A 14,179-nucleotide genomic window follows, 5' to 3' on the forward strand; every position below is an offset into this window, starting at 1 on the left:
ATTCCAGTCAGTCTCCATAGATAGGATAAAAAGTACATCAAAAAACTTAAGCTAATTACTCCTGCTGCTGACAAATTACCAGGGGAATTCTTAAAAACTGATGCTGATGCAGTGGCCTACCCTATAGCCATTCTAATTAACAGATCCCTCTCAGAAGCCACTGTCCCAGAGATATGGAAAATATCTCTCATAATCTTCCCACATAAAGGAGGTAACTCCACAGAGCTTACAAACTACCAACCTATAGCAATTCTATCCCCACTAGCAAAAATCCTTAAAGTGCATAAACTTCCAAATGATTCACTACTTGCACACACACAGGCTCTTATCAAACATCCAGCTCGGCTTCTGACACTTCCATAGTACCACCACTGCCTTATTGTCCTTCTCCAATACAGTAAGCTCTCATAGAAATGCTGGTAAATTTGTTTCTGCCACTTTTCTTAACCTCTCAAAGGCCTTCGATATAATTAGACATGACATTCCCATCAGAGCTGTCTGAATTAGGACTCTCTCTTCTCACCATAGCCTGGTTCCAGAGCTATTTAGCTGGCCTTCAGCAAGCAGTCTTGTGGAAACAAGAACTCCACCCCTCTCCCAGTGAATCTTGGTGTTCCCCAGGGTTGTATTTTAGGCCCTCTGCTGTTCACCCTCTGTACCAAAAAGCTTCATTCCTCCACTCCCAAAGCATCTGTCATCCAATACACTGATGATTCTATGTTAATTTGTGCAGCTTCCTCACTACAGGAACTTCACACATTAACTCAGGAGTCTTTTCTCTCTATAGAAACATGGCTATTCAATATCCACCTCATCCTAAATGCTGCTAAAACCAAACTACTACTCTTTAAACCCACTAGGTTCACTTCATCAACTTATACCTTTAATATCATGTCCAGTAACAAAACTACTGTCTCTCCCACAGAGCACACCAAACTCCTGGGCATTGAGATTGATAATCTCAGATTTGATATTCATATTTCCCAGACCATCAAGAAAGTTCACAAAAAACTAGGTACCCTCTATAGAAATAGACAATTCCTTATCCAACAAACAAAAGCTACTATAACCCTCCATTATGCCTCACCTATTCTCTCCAACCACAGAGCTTGACTCCTGCTATAACAAAATAGCTAGATTTGCCTCTGACTCTCCACTCAGATCTCACCACTGCTCATCCTTGAAGCTGCTTAACTGGCTGGAACTTTCTCAACTCCTGCAGTACAACCAACTCTCTCTGGCCCATAAAATTTTATATCAAGCAGAAAAAAAAAATGCATTGCAAAGCCTACTTCACCTCCACACCAATAACAGAACTCTCTGCTCCAGTAACAAATTATTCTCACAGTAACTAAGTCAAATAATACAGCAGGTGATGCCCTCTTTTCTAATTATATATCCAAAATATGGAATGCTCTACCCTAAAGCATGACTACTATGACAGCCTAAATACAGTTCAAAAAAGCATTAAAACTGCATCTCACTAATAACTGGCTATGCTCTTGTACTTCACCAGGCGAAACCCTCCAATGTTAGACCCTACACCACCTTAACTATCTCACACCTCAAGATGAACAGATAGGTCTATATTCTATCAGTGTAGAAATACATACAATATAATAAAATAGATTGTTATGGTTTAGACCCCAATAATCTTTAAGAAGTTGTTGGTTTACACATGACTCACTCCAGCAATGATTGAGGTCATTATATATCTTTTTAGACTAATGAAACTATTGTAAGATTTCTTTGTTTTCACTAATTGTGACTGCTGTGTATGAATATACTACTATTAATTAAGACTCACTGCATTTTGTATCTAAATATACTTTGTAAACGTTGTAGTTTTTGTTACATGTTATTCATACGTGTGAAACTTTTCTCCCCGGGCCTCCACTGAAAATGGACCTGTGTCCAGTGGACTATCCTGGGTAACAGATGTAAAATAAATAAATAAATGTATGTTCTTATTCCCTATTAATTATTCTATATGGATAGTTGGGTATGGAGAAAATTGCAAAGCACCTTGTTACTGTTATTATGTGATGTAAGGTGATCCCTTAGACAGCAACCAGCTTTAAACTTTTGAATGGATTACAGGTGAAAGAGTTAGATTTAACATCTCTACAACTGTATTTCAAACTTTGTGACAAAATACTTCATTCCCATATTTATTCTTTAATACCGGTTTTAAAAATCACAGGACTGTAGGGGAGCTGGTACTTGCCCAAACACTCAAATGGTATAAGACAGAGAACTAATCATGAGCAGGACACCATTATATCACGGGATACACACACACACACACACACACACACACACACACACACACACACACACACACAGACACACACACAGACAACCACACACACACACACACACACAGACGCACACACATACAGACACACACAGACACACACACACACACACACACACACACACACACACACACACACACACACACACACACACATACAGACACACACACACACACACACACACACACACACACACACACACACACACACACACTGAATTAAGCCCCAAATACCAAGAACTATGGAGCAGTAGTATTAACGGTTGCACTTTCTCAAACCCTGTAAATTAACAGTAAATGCAAAGATTCTTGGGTTGTGTTAAATAACTATTTTTTTCTTTGAGCCCCATCCTATTGTTATTAGAAAGGCTGCGGGTCTGCTTATCAGCTATTTAGTGCATTTGTCATCCCCAGAAAGGTTGTTATTATTGGACTATTCATTCCTCTGCTTTTGCTATGGTTAGCTGAATTTCGGGTCTCCCACTTTCTTTCCTTTGTCTCTTTCTTTTCTTTTGTAACTTGAAAACACTAAGTTTTCTAAAAACTGATGAGGTTGACAATTATGCCTATTAATTTCTTTTAGTAGCATATAGTATATATGAGAGAACTTTACTACTGGCCTGGCCTCCAGTTACCCACTGATATTTGAAAATGTAGCCCTGTAATAGGATGAATGGCAATAATTGTTCTGCCTTACATAGATCAATAGATGTGACTCACTCTATCACCAGGCACATTTTTTTCCTTAAGAATTTTTAAGTTATAGCAGTATTCTTAGAAAAGTTCAACATAAAACTAGACAGCCAGACTATGCATTCAAGTTTCTTCTTGCAAATAAGCAAATAGATTTCTAGGAACTTGGCCTGTGGGTAGTTGGCTTCTATGGAACTATGACAGTTTGAAAATCTGAAGGAACAATATTAATTGGAAAATAACATACAGGTTCTTCCGTAGGGAAGGATAACAGCATTTTTTGTTTAAAGTCCACTCTTAATAATTTTTAATCTTTGAAGTTTGAGTTGCTGTTATAAAACATGCCACTCAATGTATCAATGAAATAGACATATTTATTTCTCTGCTTGGAAGAATAGCAGAATTATTGATTTACAGAACAATAGTCCTATCAGAAATTTTCAAAAGTCTATGCCTGTAATAATTTTCATACTATACAAGTTTGCGGGTATGTATTAATGATGACCTTTATCATGCACTTTACTTTCATATGTTGTGTGTGTATTTCTGTAATCAATATTTTGAAAACTTGTTACTGTTTCACTCTAGAATTGGCCTAGATGGTAGCATAAAAAGGGTTTTGCACCAGTTTATCAACCCTATTAACAAATAAATAAATACAAATGGGCTGACACTACTATAAAAATGCAAAGATAATTGTAGAAGTAGCAGAAAGTAGTTACAGATCATTGTACCTTAAAGTGAAGTTAGGACAAACAAGTTTGTTTCAGAAAAGGCAGCAACCAGTATTTAACACATTGACAGCATGGTTATTATTCAAGGAATTTTTTGTTAAGCAATAGCTGGTAAATCATTTTTAATAAACTCCCATCTTATTGCATTTTATTTGAGTGTAAACGTTGATACAGCTAAACTTTGGAAGTAAGAAAGTTTTCCTGTTATCCCCCAATTTGAGTAATCCTGGAATTAGTATACCTAAAGTCAGGCATATGCAAAAAATACACTATTATTTTTAAATTTTCCCGTGTATTGGTAACATTTTAGTTTTGATGAGTCAGGAGTTACTAGGCAATGCCTCTACAGATGACTACAGATTTTAAGATACTTATGCGATAAACTTTAGTAATGCATGCATTCATGGATAACATTAGTTGGCAATAGCAATGTCTACATATACATACTGACTTGGTAAAGAAGATTTGGAAGAGACAGAAAGAAAGCAAGATGAGACAAAGACATCCAGCCAAGAGATGAATGGACTGCATGAGAGGATATCTAGTTGGGCATAGCTGTACAAGAAGGTAGAAGAGTGGCTTTGAATGGAGAGAGGTGGGAACAGTTGTCACAGCACCCTGACACTATGTAGAACATGGAGTATAGGGGTGGTGGTGATGATGATGATAATGATGATGATGATGAAGAACTATGTCTACACATAGAACTGAAGAAAAATGCAATTATATCTAAATGCTGTCATGCAATAGTAACTCCAGAATAACACACAATCATAAGCACTTTTGTCCACATGCAGATACTTCATTGGACTGTGATTGTGACTCCCTCATCACTATTTAAATGTTAGAAAGTCATTAAAAATAATTCAATACACCAAAACAAATCAGTGAACCACCCCCTTTCTTTTTAATTTAACTTTAACATTTTTCCATATCATTCCAGGCATCAAATTTAACCTGCCACCAGTACTCCCTCTATTCATGCAAAATGTCTATCATGTCTTTACCATATGGAGAAACAATTTTCTGTAATATATATAATGCAAAATCTGCATTCATATAAATATTCTTATGCTTATGTAAAGCATTAAAACAATCTGCAGACCTAACATCATATATACTATCATATATATATATATATATATATATATATATATATATATATATATATATGTTTAGATAATTTTCTTGCCATACAGCCAATATAAAAACTCCCACACTTTTTTTTTTACAAATGGCAACATAAATTGTATTCATAAAATTACATGTGCAAATGCCAGGTGTTGTATAAAAACACCCACTTAAATGCACTTTTGAACAACCAGTTAACAAATAACTAAAATAATTGCAGTTACCACACAAAAGCATTTTGCCCTGAGAATCCTGCTGACCGTGTTTAGATGCTTGCAGTTATTTTTTTTACAAAATTGGGTTTATCCCCTACTAACTTGGATATGTGTTTAAAACCTTTTAAAATGCACCAATTATTATCTAATATCTTGTTTATACGAGGGGAATCTAATGAGGAATTTATCAACTTAATTGACAAAGCCCTATCTAAAACGTCTAAATTTTCTGAGATCATATTACAAGATGAATTGTCTTGTACCCTTGGCCTGTATTTATTATTTCTACCATCCAAGAGACTCAACGCTCCTTTTTCTATTACAAAAGTAAGATAACCCCTTTGTAAAAATTTAGACTTCAAATGGGCTTTCTCACTGTCAGTCTACTAGTTCTGATCATCTGATCTTTTACCACATTATTCTTTAACCATGGTAAATGCATACTAGGACACCTTAAATATATTCTACCATAAACTGATTTTTTGGGCAATAGCAGTACATAACCTTCCTTCCTCTTTAGATGTTTTAACTTCCGAAAAAAACTATTTGACTGCAATCTTAGTTCATAGTAAATTGTATATACTCATCTGTCTGATTCAAATGTCATAAATCTATGCACGTCATCTGTCATACCTTCCCAAAGTTAAAAATATACCATCTATAAAACACTTATAAAACTTAATATTAGACATGAAACTTGTAGAAATAACATTTTTATCCTCCAGTACTCTCATAAACAAATTGGAGTAACTGGGGGCCATGGCTGTCCCCATCACTACTCCTGTTTTCTGTTTATATAGCTGACTTTTAAATATTACAAGCCTGTAGGATAGACAAATATTTAATACTCTACTGCAATGGATGAAATCAGTATATAAGTAATGATGTACCATCTCATGTCCTTCATCCTTAGGTATTATATAATACAATAATTTAACATCTAGAGTGACTAACACATCCTCCCTGTCCAATTTAACATGTTTTAACTTCTGTATTGAATTGCAAGAATGGTGCAGCAGTAGCATTGTTGCCTCACAGCAAGAGGTTCTCCCGTTTGATTCTCGGCTGGAGCACCTTCTGTGTGGAGTCTGCATGTCCTCCCCACGGTCGAGTGGCGTTCAAAAGACATGCATGAATGGGCGTGCCTTTGTTGAAGGTTGGGCATCGGGCTGTCACCTCGCCACCGTAAAAATCTACTGCGAGTCATTAGGGGACCGGAGTTCCACTGTGGCGACCCCTAACCAGGAAAAGCAGAAAGAAGAACAACAGCATTGAATTGCAAGAATCCCTTAAGTAAGCCTTTGTACCTCTCTCACAGCAACGTTAATATTATTTTCAATGAACACTGCTGTGGGTTCCGTTTTGGCCCATTTAGTCTTAAAAAAAATTCTAAAGTAATTTGAGAAGGCCAAAAATAAAGGAGGGGAATGCTTTCTTGTTACGCGCATAGTCTCCCAAATTACCTTCACTTCTGTTTTCCACTACCCACTCTTCAATATAACTGTTAATTATTTGAGCTGCACACTTAAGATATTTTAAATCTACTTTATCATACTCTGTACATGAATTCTGTAACATAAACATTTTATTTTCATACTCCATTCTATCTAGAGCCACAGCTGCACCCCCTATAGAAATAATCACATTATGTTTCTTTAATATTAATATATGAGCAAATCTAAGAAAAGACAAAGCGAACTGAACGACCAGGAAAAGTGAAATTTTTATTGAGCACTTTCATCAGTTTTTAACTATGACTTCTTCAGAATAAAATCAAGTTACACACTGAATCTTATATAACCAGTGCAATAAATCAATTAAAAAAGTGTAAAAAAGTACATCCATTTTTTAAAGGTACAGCCTCCCTTAATACATTTTACTAACAAGTCATGTAAATTTTAACCATAGGTGTTATATCTCTTTATAACTATATTTTCATAACCAATGAACAAATAAAATCAATAACATTCTTGTCATGGTTGTAAAAGACATGGAATATTTAAATTAAGACGTCTGCTTTTAATTTTAAAAAACTGCTAAGTGAAACCATATCATTAAGCTCTGGGCTAGTGGTGGCATTGACCCTCAATTGCCATAATAGTTCTTTATACTCCAGTAAATGGTCAATAGGGCCACCCCTTTTGTCTATGATGATCTGTTCAAGAACTATAAACTTGAAATAGTGATCTGGGTGAAGGTTGATATGTTTGGCTAATGCATTTGTAATGCTACTTTTGTCTATATCATAAATGTGTTGTAATATATAATATAATGTAAGGTTAAATAAATGAGGAGACTCTTTACATTTTTACACAATTTTTGTACATGCTTTTCACCATATTGCTGCTGCAATAAATGTATTAATTTGCTTGTTAAATAAGGCAGTTTTAAAGAACAGGAAAATGCATATTATGTTCACAATGCTATTTTAACTACTGTTCCTTTAAATTTTAAGATGGAGAGACCAGTTGATTTTAATCATGGTTAAACATGACTATTTAAACTTGATTTTTGTAAATGTTAGTATCTGATGAAGTTCAAAGAAGTATTTGGACGAAAAGCGCTTCATTAAACTTTGTGGATTCAGTCTTCAGTGAAGTTTCCAGTTGTTTTTGTTTTAATTTCTCAGTTTTTTGTATCTTGGATTTTGGAGTTTTTAATCTTCTCCCCTCACAGAAACTATCTAAACATCCCTTTCCTTTTCCTCGTAACCAACCTTTCCTTTGTCTAAAATCAGCTAAAGCTGCTCGGTTTCTACACTTTTACACCATCCCTAGATTTCCTCCATTTGAGATCTCCTGCTCTATTCCTATACTCACTTGTACATACAGGGTATCAAACTCAGTTGCACCAAACTACTTGTATAAACAACTTTCTACTACCATTGTTAAAACTTGTTAGAATTACCTTATTGTCAGTTAATAATAATCTCTGTCGCCTGTATATCTCATTGTCTGTAATGTATCACATTCACAACATTGTAAATACTGTACTGCTTATTTGTATGTGACCAATACAATTCATGCGATGTGGAGTTTTTCTCCCTGGGCTTCCACTGAAAATGGTCTGTGTGCCAGGTCTGACTATCCAGGTTTCTAAAGGCAATAAATAAAATAAAAGATTGAGTGGATGAGTCTGTGGACTTGTATCCCCCTCTATCTGTATATCAGCTTGCTAGCCTTTTTTCCACATCCCATAGTTGACTACCCCAACTTGTTTTTTCAACCTTATTCTTAATGGATATTAGGCTTTTAATTTCTGTTTTGCTCACACCAATGTCCACCTGAACTTCAAACTTCTTTGACACAGACCCTTCCAATCATCCCTGACTATCTGATATCCTCACTGAAAACTGGCAAATGCCTTTATTATAGTCTCTATCACATTAAGCTGCCAATTCAGTAATCACACCCCTAGAACAACATATGGCATTCCCTGTCCCTGAACTGCACTATTTGTTTCAAATTCTGTAACCCATGTAGGCACCCTTCTCCACCAGAACTGATCATTAAACAAATAAGAGAGTCTATTCGCCAGAGAGCAGGAGCCATCTTAAGTATTCCTCTCCCCACCACTGATATCACCTGAACATGAGCACAATATAATAATAAACGATCTTTACGCCAGCATTCTAAGAGAGAAGACACAATCCTCACAATATCTGTAAGACGTAGTCTACTGTGCAGGGCATAATAACTGAATTCCTTTTCTCTCACTTTACCTATTCACCAGATGACCATCAATACTACATCCATAATCCACACTTTTAGACAGGCAGCTACGCTTTGCTTACCTAAACTTTAATGACAGAGCAAATTTTTCTAGCAGAGCAGTACTGAAATCACCCGCCAGAACCATTGTATTCACATTCTCTCTTCTATCGTTCTTTGGTTCACAACAAACCACTCAAGGAGGAGGACCAAGTTATCAGAATTAGGATACTCATAATAACCCAGAAGAGTGTTGCACCCTGACGTAAAGGTCTCCATTCCTACAAGGATTCAGAATGTTCTACTGTAAGCTTCTCTTCACAAATATTGATAACCCTGTCTTCTTAGTTTGGGAGTAGCTATAAACATTTGCATATAATCTCTACAATATCTTCATCCTTAGCTTTCTGCCATGAAGGAAAGCTACCCTACCTATTACATACATTTCCTGTACTTTAAAGGTGTTACCAACCAACAAGCATTCAAAGTAACTTTATGCTTTCTGCACATGCTCTGCTATGAGCATGGAAGCATTATAGGCTAATAACAAGAAGGTGAGTGTAGCCTGCCTTATTGTTGTACATTTGAACACTTCAGATTTAAAAACAACAACAAAATGCTATCAGGATATGCACAGAATTACAACAGCCAATACCCAGTATGACAAAAACACTTAATCGACAAAATATATCCCCATGTCAATTAAACAATCACAGCAGTTCAAAATACTCAGTCTAGAGAATAAATATACCCGATATACAAAATGGAATAAAACAAATAGATCTCAAGACAAAACCAGTCTCCCTGCCCCCACCAAGTGCAGTATACACTGTATATCTAATTCTACTGGTTGACATAGGAAATGACAGTGCAGTACTTCATTTGTGCAGCCAGTATAAACTGGGACCCGTACAAGTAACAGCACCAAAGATTTTTACACCTAGTATGGTCAAATACTGTTATGTACTGTGGTGCTTTGTACTCACAGAACTCCTTCTCACCTCTTATAGTAGCTGCCTTTAAAAATGTATCAGTCAATAAATAAAATAAGTCAGATATTTTCACAATGAGTGTAGGACTCCACCATGGGTATGTCTTGTTTCCCCTCCTTTCACTACAGGAGGTTTAAGGTGTTACACAGTGAAATCTGCAGCCTGGCTCAGTCTTTCTTGCATTTTTTATTGAATGGTTTGTCTCTGTGACCTTTTTACCCTTTGGTTTGATGTTAGTTGAGATATTTTAAAGGGAATCTAAGATGTATAGTCATCAGCCTTGGTTTTAAGCTGTGTGTTTCCAAAGTATAGCCAGTGAATCCACATATATTGTACTGACACTATAAAAAAAAAGCCAAAACATGACATACCTACAGCTAGTGGGGGTTTACTTTTACTCTCTTAAGTGTACCCATAAAGACTTAATGTAAAAAGTCATAAGCATTCTTGCCCTTAAAGGGTTTTTTGCTTATATCCTGTGGACCTCCACTACAGGAGATTTAAGGTATTACACTGTGAAGACTCTGGCTTGGCTGGGTCCTTCTTGCAGTTTTTTCAGGATTGTTTGTCTGTGTGACATTTGCACCCTTTGGTTTTAATTTTCAAGCACATAATATCAATGTGCACAAAATTTTAAATAATAAAAATAAAAATAAATAATAAATAAATAAATAAATAAATAATAATAAATGATGCAGTCTAGACATGAGGATGCATCATTTGTGTTCGTTCTTGATGCTATCCTTTCATGCTCAGCTGTAATCTTCAAAGTGCGCCGGAGTGATTTACTGCTGAGTGTCAAACAGCTTTGATCAAAATCACCACCTCCAAATTCCTGTATCCCTCCCTAAAAAGAGTGAATTACACTTTCTATATTAGTGGGACCAGATTTCTGGTATTTAAGAATCTTGGGGTTCTCTTTACAAGTGAAGGTAGAGAGGATAAGGAGGTGAAGAAGTAACTTGGTGCGGCAGTGACACTACTATGGGTATTGCACCAGACTGTGCTCATGAAGTGAGAGTGGAGTCATAGGAAAAGGCTCTCAATTAAACAGTCATTTTATGTCCCCAACCTGAGATGAAGGAGTAACTCAGGATGTCTTTGGAGTGCAGCCATTGCTCTTCTTGGTTGAGAGCAGTCATTTGACGTGGTTTAGGCATCTTGTAAGAATGCTCTCTTGTCATCATCACTCAGACGTATAACACCAAAAGCCCACTGGCAGGAGGCCCTGGGATAAGATTCAGGAATTATAACTCTCAACATGTTTTGGAAAGCCTGGGGAATTGCACTGTATGAGCTACAGTCCTTTGTTATAGGGAAGTCTGGCCGTCCTTGATCACCTAGCTACCATTGTAGCCCTGAGCAGGGCAAACCGGTCATAAAATGATGATGGGCTGATTTATAAATGAATATGCACAGGTGATTCTGCAAACACTGCCAATCTGAATGGAGTATGTTCTCACAACTCCTTCCTGGTCTAAACCACAATAATGCCTTGTAGGGTCATCCCTGGTGAAATTACTACATATATTTTGAAATACAAGCTTTAACTTAAAAACAGATTTCATGCCCAGCAACAGGATACCCCCCCCACCCCATACAGTAGCAAAAAACATTTTTCCCAGTTTGAAATCCTCAGGGGAGCAGCATGTTGGAACTCTGTCATGCAGCACTGTCATCAAGGGTGACATGAACAATCAGAATCACTATCTGCAGCCAGTCCTGGTAACTCAAGGCATAGAAGGATGGGCGCTGATGATTATCCAGCAGATTTAGGGTTAAAATAATGAGAGGAACACTAAAGAAACCAGCTTGGGGAGATCTTCTTGCAGAGGTGATGCTTGCTCACTTTTTTGCCATGGGAAGTCTGAAGTGCATGTTGTAGTAATGCATACTTGGTTGAGTCTAGAGACCTTGTAGAAGCTGTTCACTAAAACATGGACAGGGTTGTCTGATGGAGTACATTGTTCATAAAATTGACTGTCAATACCACAGTGCACCCATTTCACACCTCTTCCCCCTCACCCCAAAAGCATTTATGTGGCAAGCAGGGCATGTTAAGATGGCAAAACAAAAGCATCAGATGGGTCCCTGCATAATTGCTACACAACAATCAGCTGTCACCCAAAAAGGAAAGAACTGGCAGAGGTGACAGCGGTCATTTATTTGGTTTGCAGGTGTAGGTGAGTGCCAATGAAACAAATATATGCCTAGCTAGTAAGCAATAAAAACAGAGATAAGAGGAGAGTTATGGCTTATTCATCCAGGACATGCAGTACAATAAATAACTGCAACTAGTACATTAACCTGGTGTGCTGGACTAACTGGATACATGGAAGCTTTATCCCCAAAGGAGCATTCAGACTCATCAGGGGCCTAGTTCATCAATGCAGCCTAGAAGGGAGCTTGATGTTTCAAACAATTACAATTAGGGATGTAATCTGGAAATATTTGTTTTCAAGCCCAAGGACTGGCAGAATAGCAGCCAGTGACTCATTTCCCAATGCACTTATTTCCAGAAAGATCTTAGCAGAAGTGTTAATGATGAAACAATCCTTTAACTTTTCACTGACAATGTCCAGTCCCATCCCTTCATGTTCTGGGTGCAGTCTTGGGTTGTGGACTTTTATACTTCTGACTGCCAAATTGATACAAAATCTCAAAATGACTCAGTAGCTGGGGCATCTTGGTTCAGTCCCACAATACATTTTGATGTCTGCCTTTACTAGCCATTCTTGTAGGTTACTTTTACATCTAAGCCTGCTGAACTTTAATCCTTCCCCTGTCTTGTGTCATGCATTCCTCTGCTACTGAAGAGTCCCCAGTATAGAGGCAGGACTTGACCATAGGAACTGTCATCCAGGTACCAATGGGGGTTTTGTGTCCTTGCTTGCATCTAGTAATGCAACTAATGAAGAGGTCTCTACTGTGGGGATTTAGTGCATCCTGCTGCATGTGAGTACTAATACCATGTGCCAAGTACATGTGAGTACTAATACCATGTGTCAAGTACATGGAAGTACTGTTACCATGTGCCAAGAACATGTGAGTACTCCTACCTTGTGCCAAGGACACAAGTACTCATACCATGTGTCAGGAACATGTGAGTACTCCTACCTTGTGTCAAGGACACAAGTACTCCTTCCATGTGTAAAGAACATGTGAGTACTCCTACCTTGTGCCAAGGACACAGGTACTCCTACCATGTGTCAAGAACATGTGAGTACTCCTACCTTGTGCCAAGGACACAAGTACTCCTACCATGTGTCAAGAACATGTGAGTACTCCTACCTTGTGCCAAGGACACAAGTACTCCTACCATGTGAGTACTCCTACCTTGTACCAAGGACACAAGTACTCATACCATGTGTCAAGAACATGTGAGTACTCCTACCATGTGCCAAGGAAATGTGAGTACTCCTACCATATGCCAAGGACACATGAGAACTCTTACCATGTGCCAATAACATGTGAATACTCCTACCTTGTGCCAAGGACACAAGTATTCCTACCATGTGTCAAGGACATGTGAGAACTCCTACCATGTGCAAAGAATGTGTGAGTACTCCTACCTTGTGCCAAGGACACAAGTACTCCTACCATGTGAGTACTCCTACCTTGTACCAAGGACACAAGTACTCCTACCATGTGTCAAGAACATGTGAGTACTCCTACCATGTGCCAAGGAAATGTGAGTACTCCTACCATATGCCAAGGACACATGAGAACTCTTACCATGTGCCAATAACATGTGAATACTCCTACCTTGTGCCAAGGACACAAGTATTCCTACCATGTGTCAAGGACATGTGAGAACTCCTACCATGTGCAAAGAATGTGTGAGTACTCCTACCTTGTGCCAAGGACACAAGTACTCCTACCATGTGAGTACTCCTACCTTGTACCAAGGACACAAGTACTCCTACCATGTGTCAAGAACATGTGAGTACTCCTACCATGTGCCAAGGAAATGTGAGTACTCCTACCATATGCCAAGGACACATGAGAACTCTTACCATGTGCCAATAACATGTGAATACTCCTACTTTGTGCCAAGGACACAAGTATTCCTACCATGTGTCAAGGACATGTGAGAACTCCTACCATGTGCAAAGAATGTGTGAGTACTCCTACCTTGTGCCAAGGACACAAGTACTCCTACCATGTGCCAAGGACACAAGTACTCCTACCATGTGTAAAGGACATGTGAGAACTCCTACCATGTGCCAAGGACATGGGAGTACTCCAACCATGTGTCAAGGACATGTGAGAACCCCTACCATGTGCCAAGGACATAGGAGTACTCCTACCATATGCCAAGGACACACGAGAGCTCTTACCATGTGCCAAGAACATGTGAGTACTCATACCATGTGCCAAGGAAGGC

General features: G+C 37.9%; 1 long non-coding RNA gene across 2 annotated transcripts in view; it reads right to left on the reverse strand.

Annotated features, from left to right (window-relative positions):
* The window catches only part of LOC122793636, a 576,122-nt gene that overhangs the window by 467,322 nt on the left and 94,621 nt on the right, over window positions 1–14,179 (reverse strand). The window lies entirely within an intron of this gene.

The sequence above is a fragment of the Protopterus annectens genome, chromosome 2.part0 (genome assembly GCF_019279795.1).
Source record: "Protopterus annectens isolate FY-2018-M chromosome 2.part0, PAN1.0, whole genome shotgun sequence".
NCBI classification, from domain to species: Eukaryota; Metazoa; Chordata; order Ceratodontiformes; family Protopteridae; genus Protopterus; species Protopterus annectens.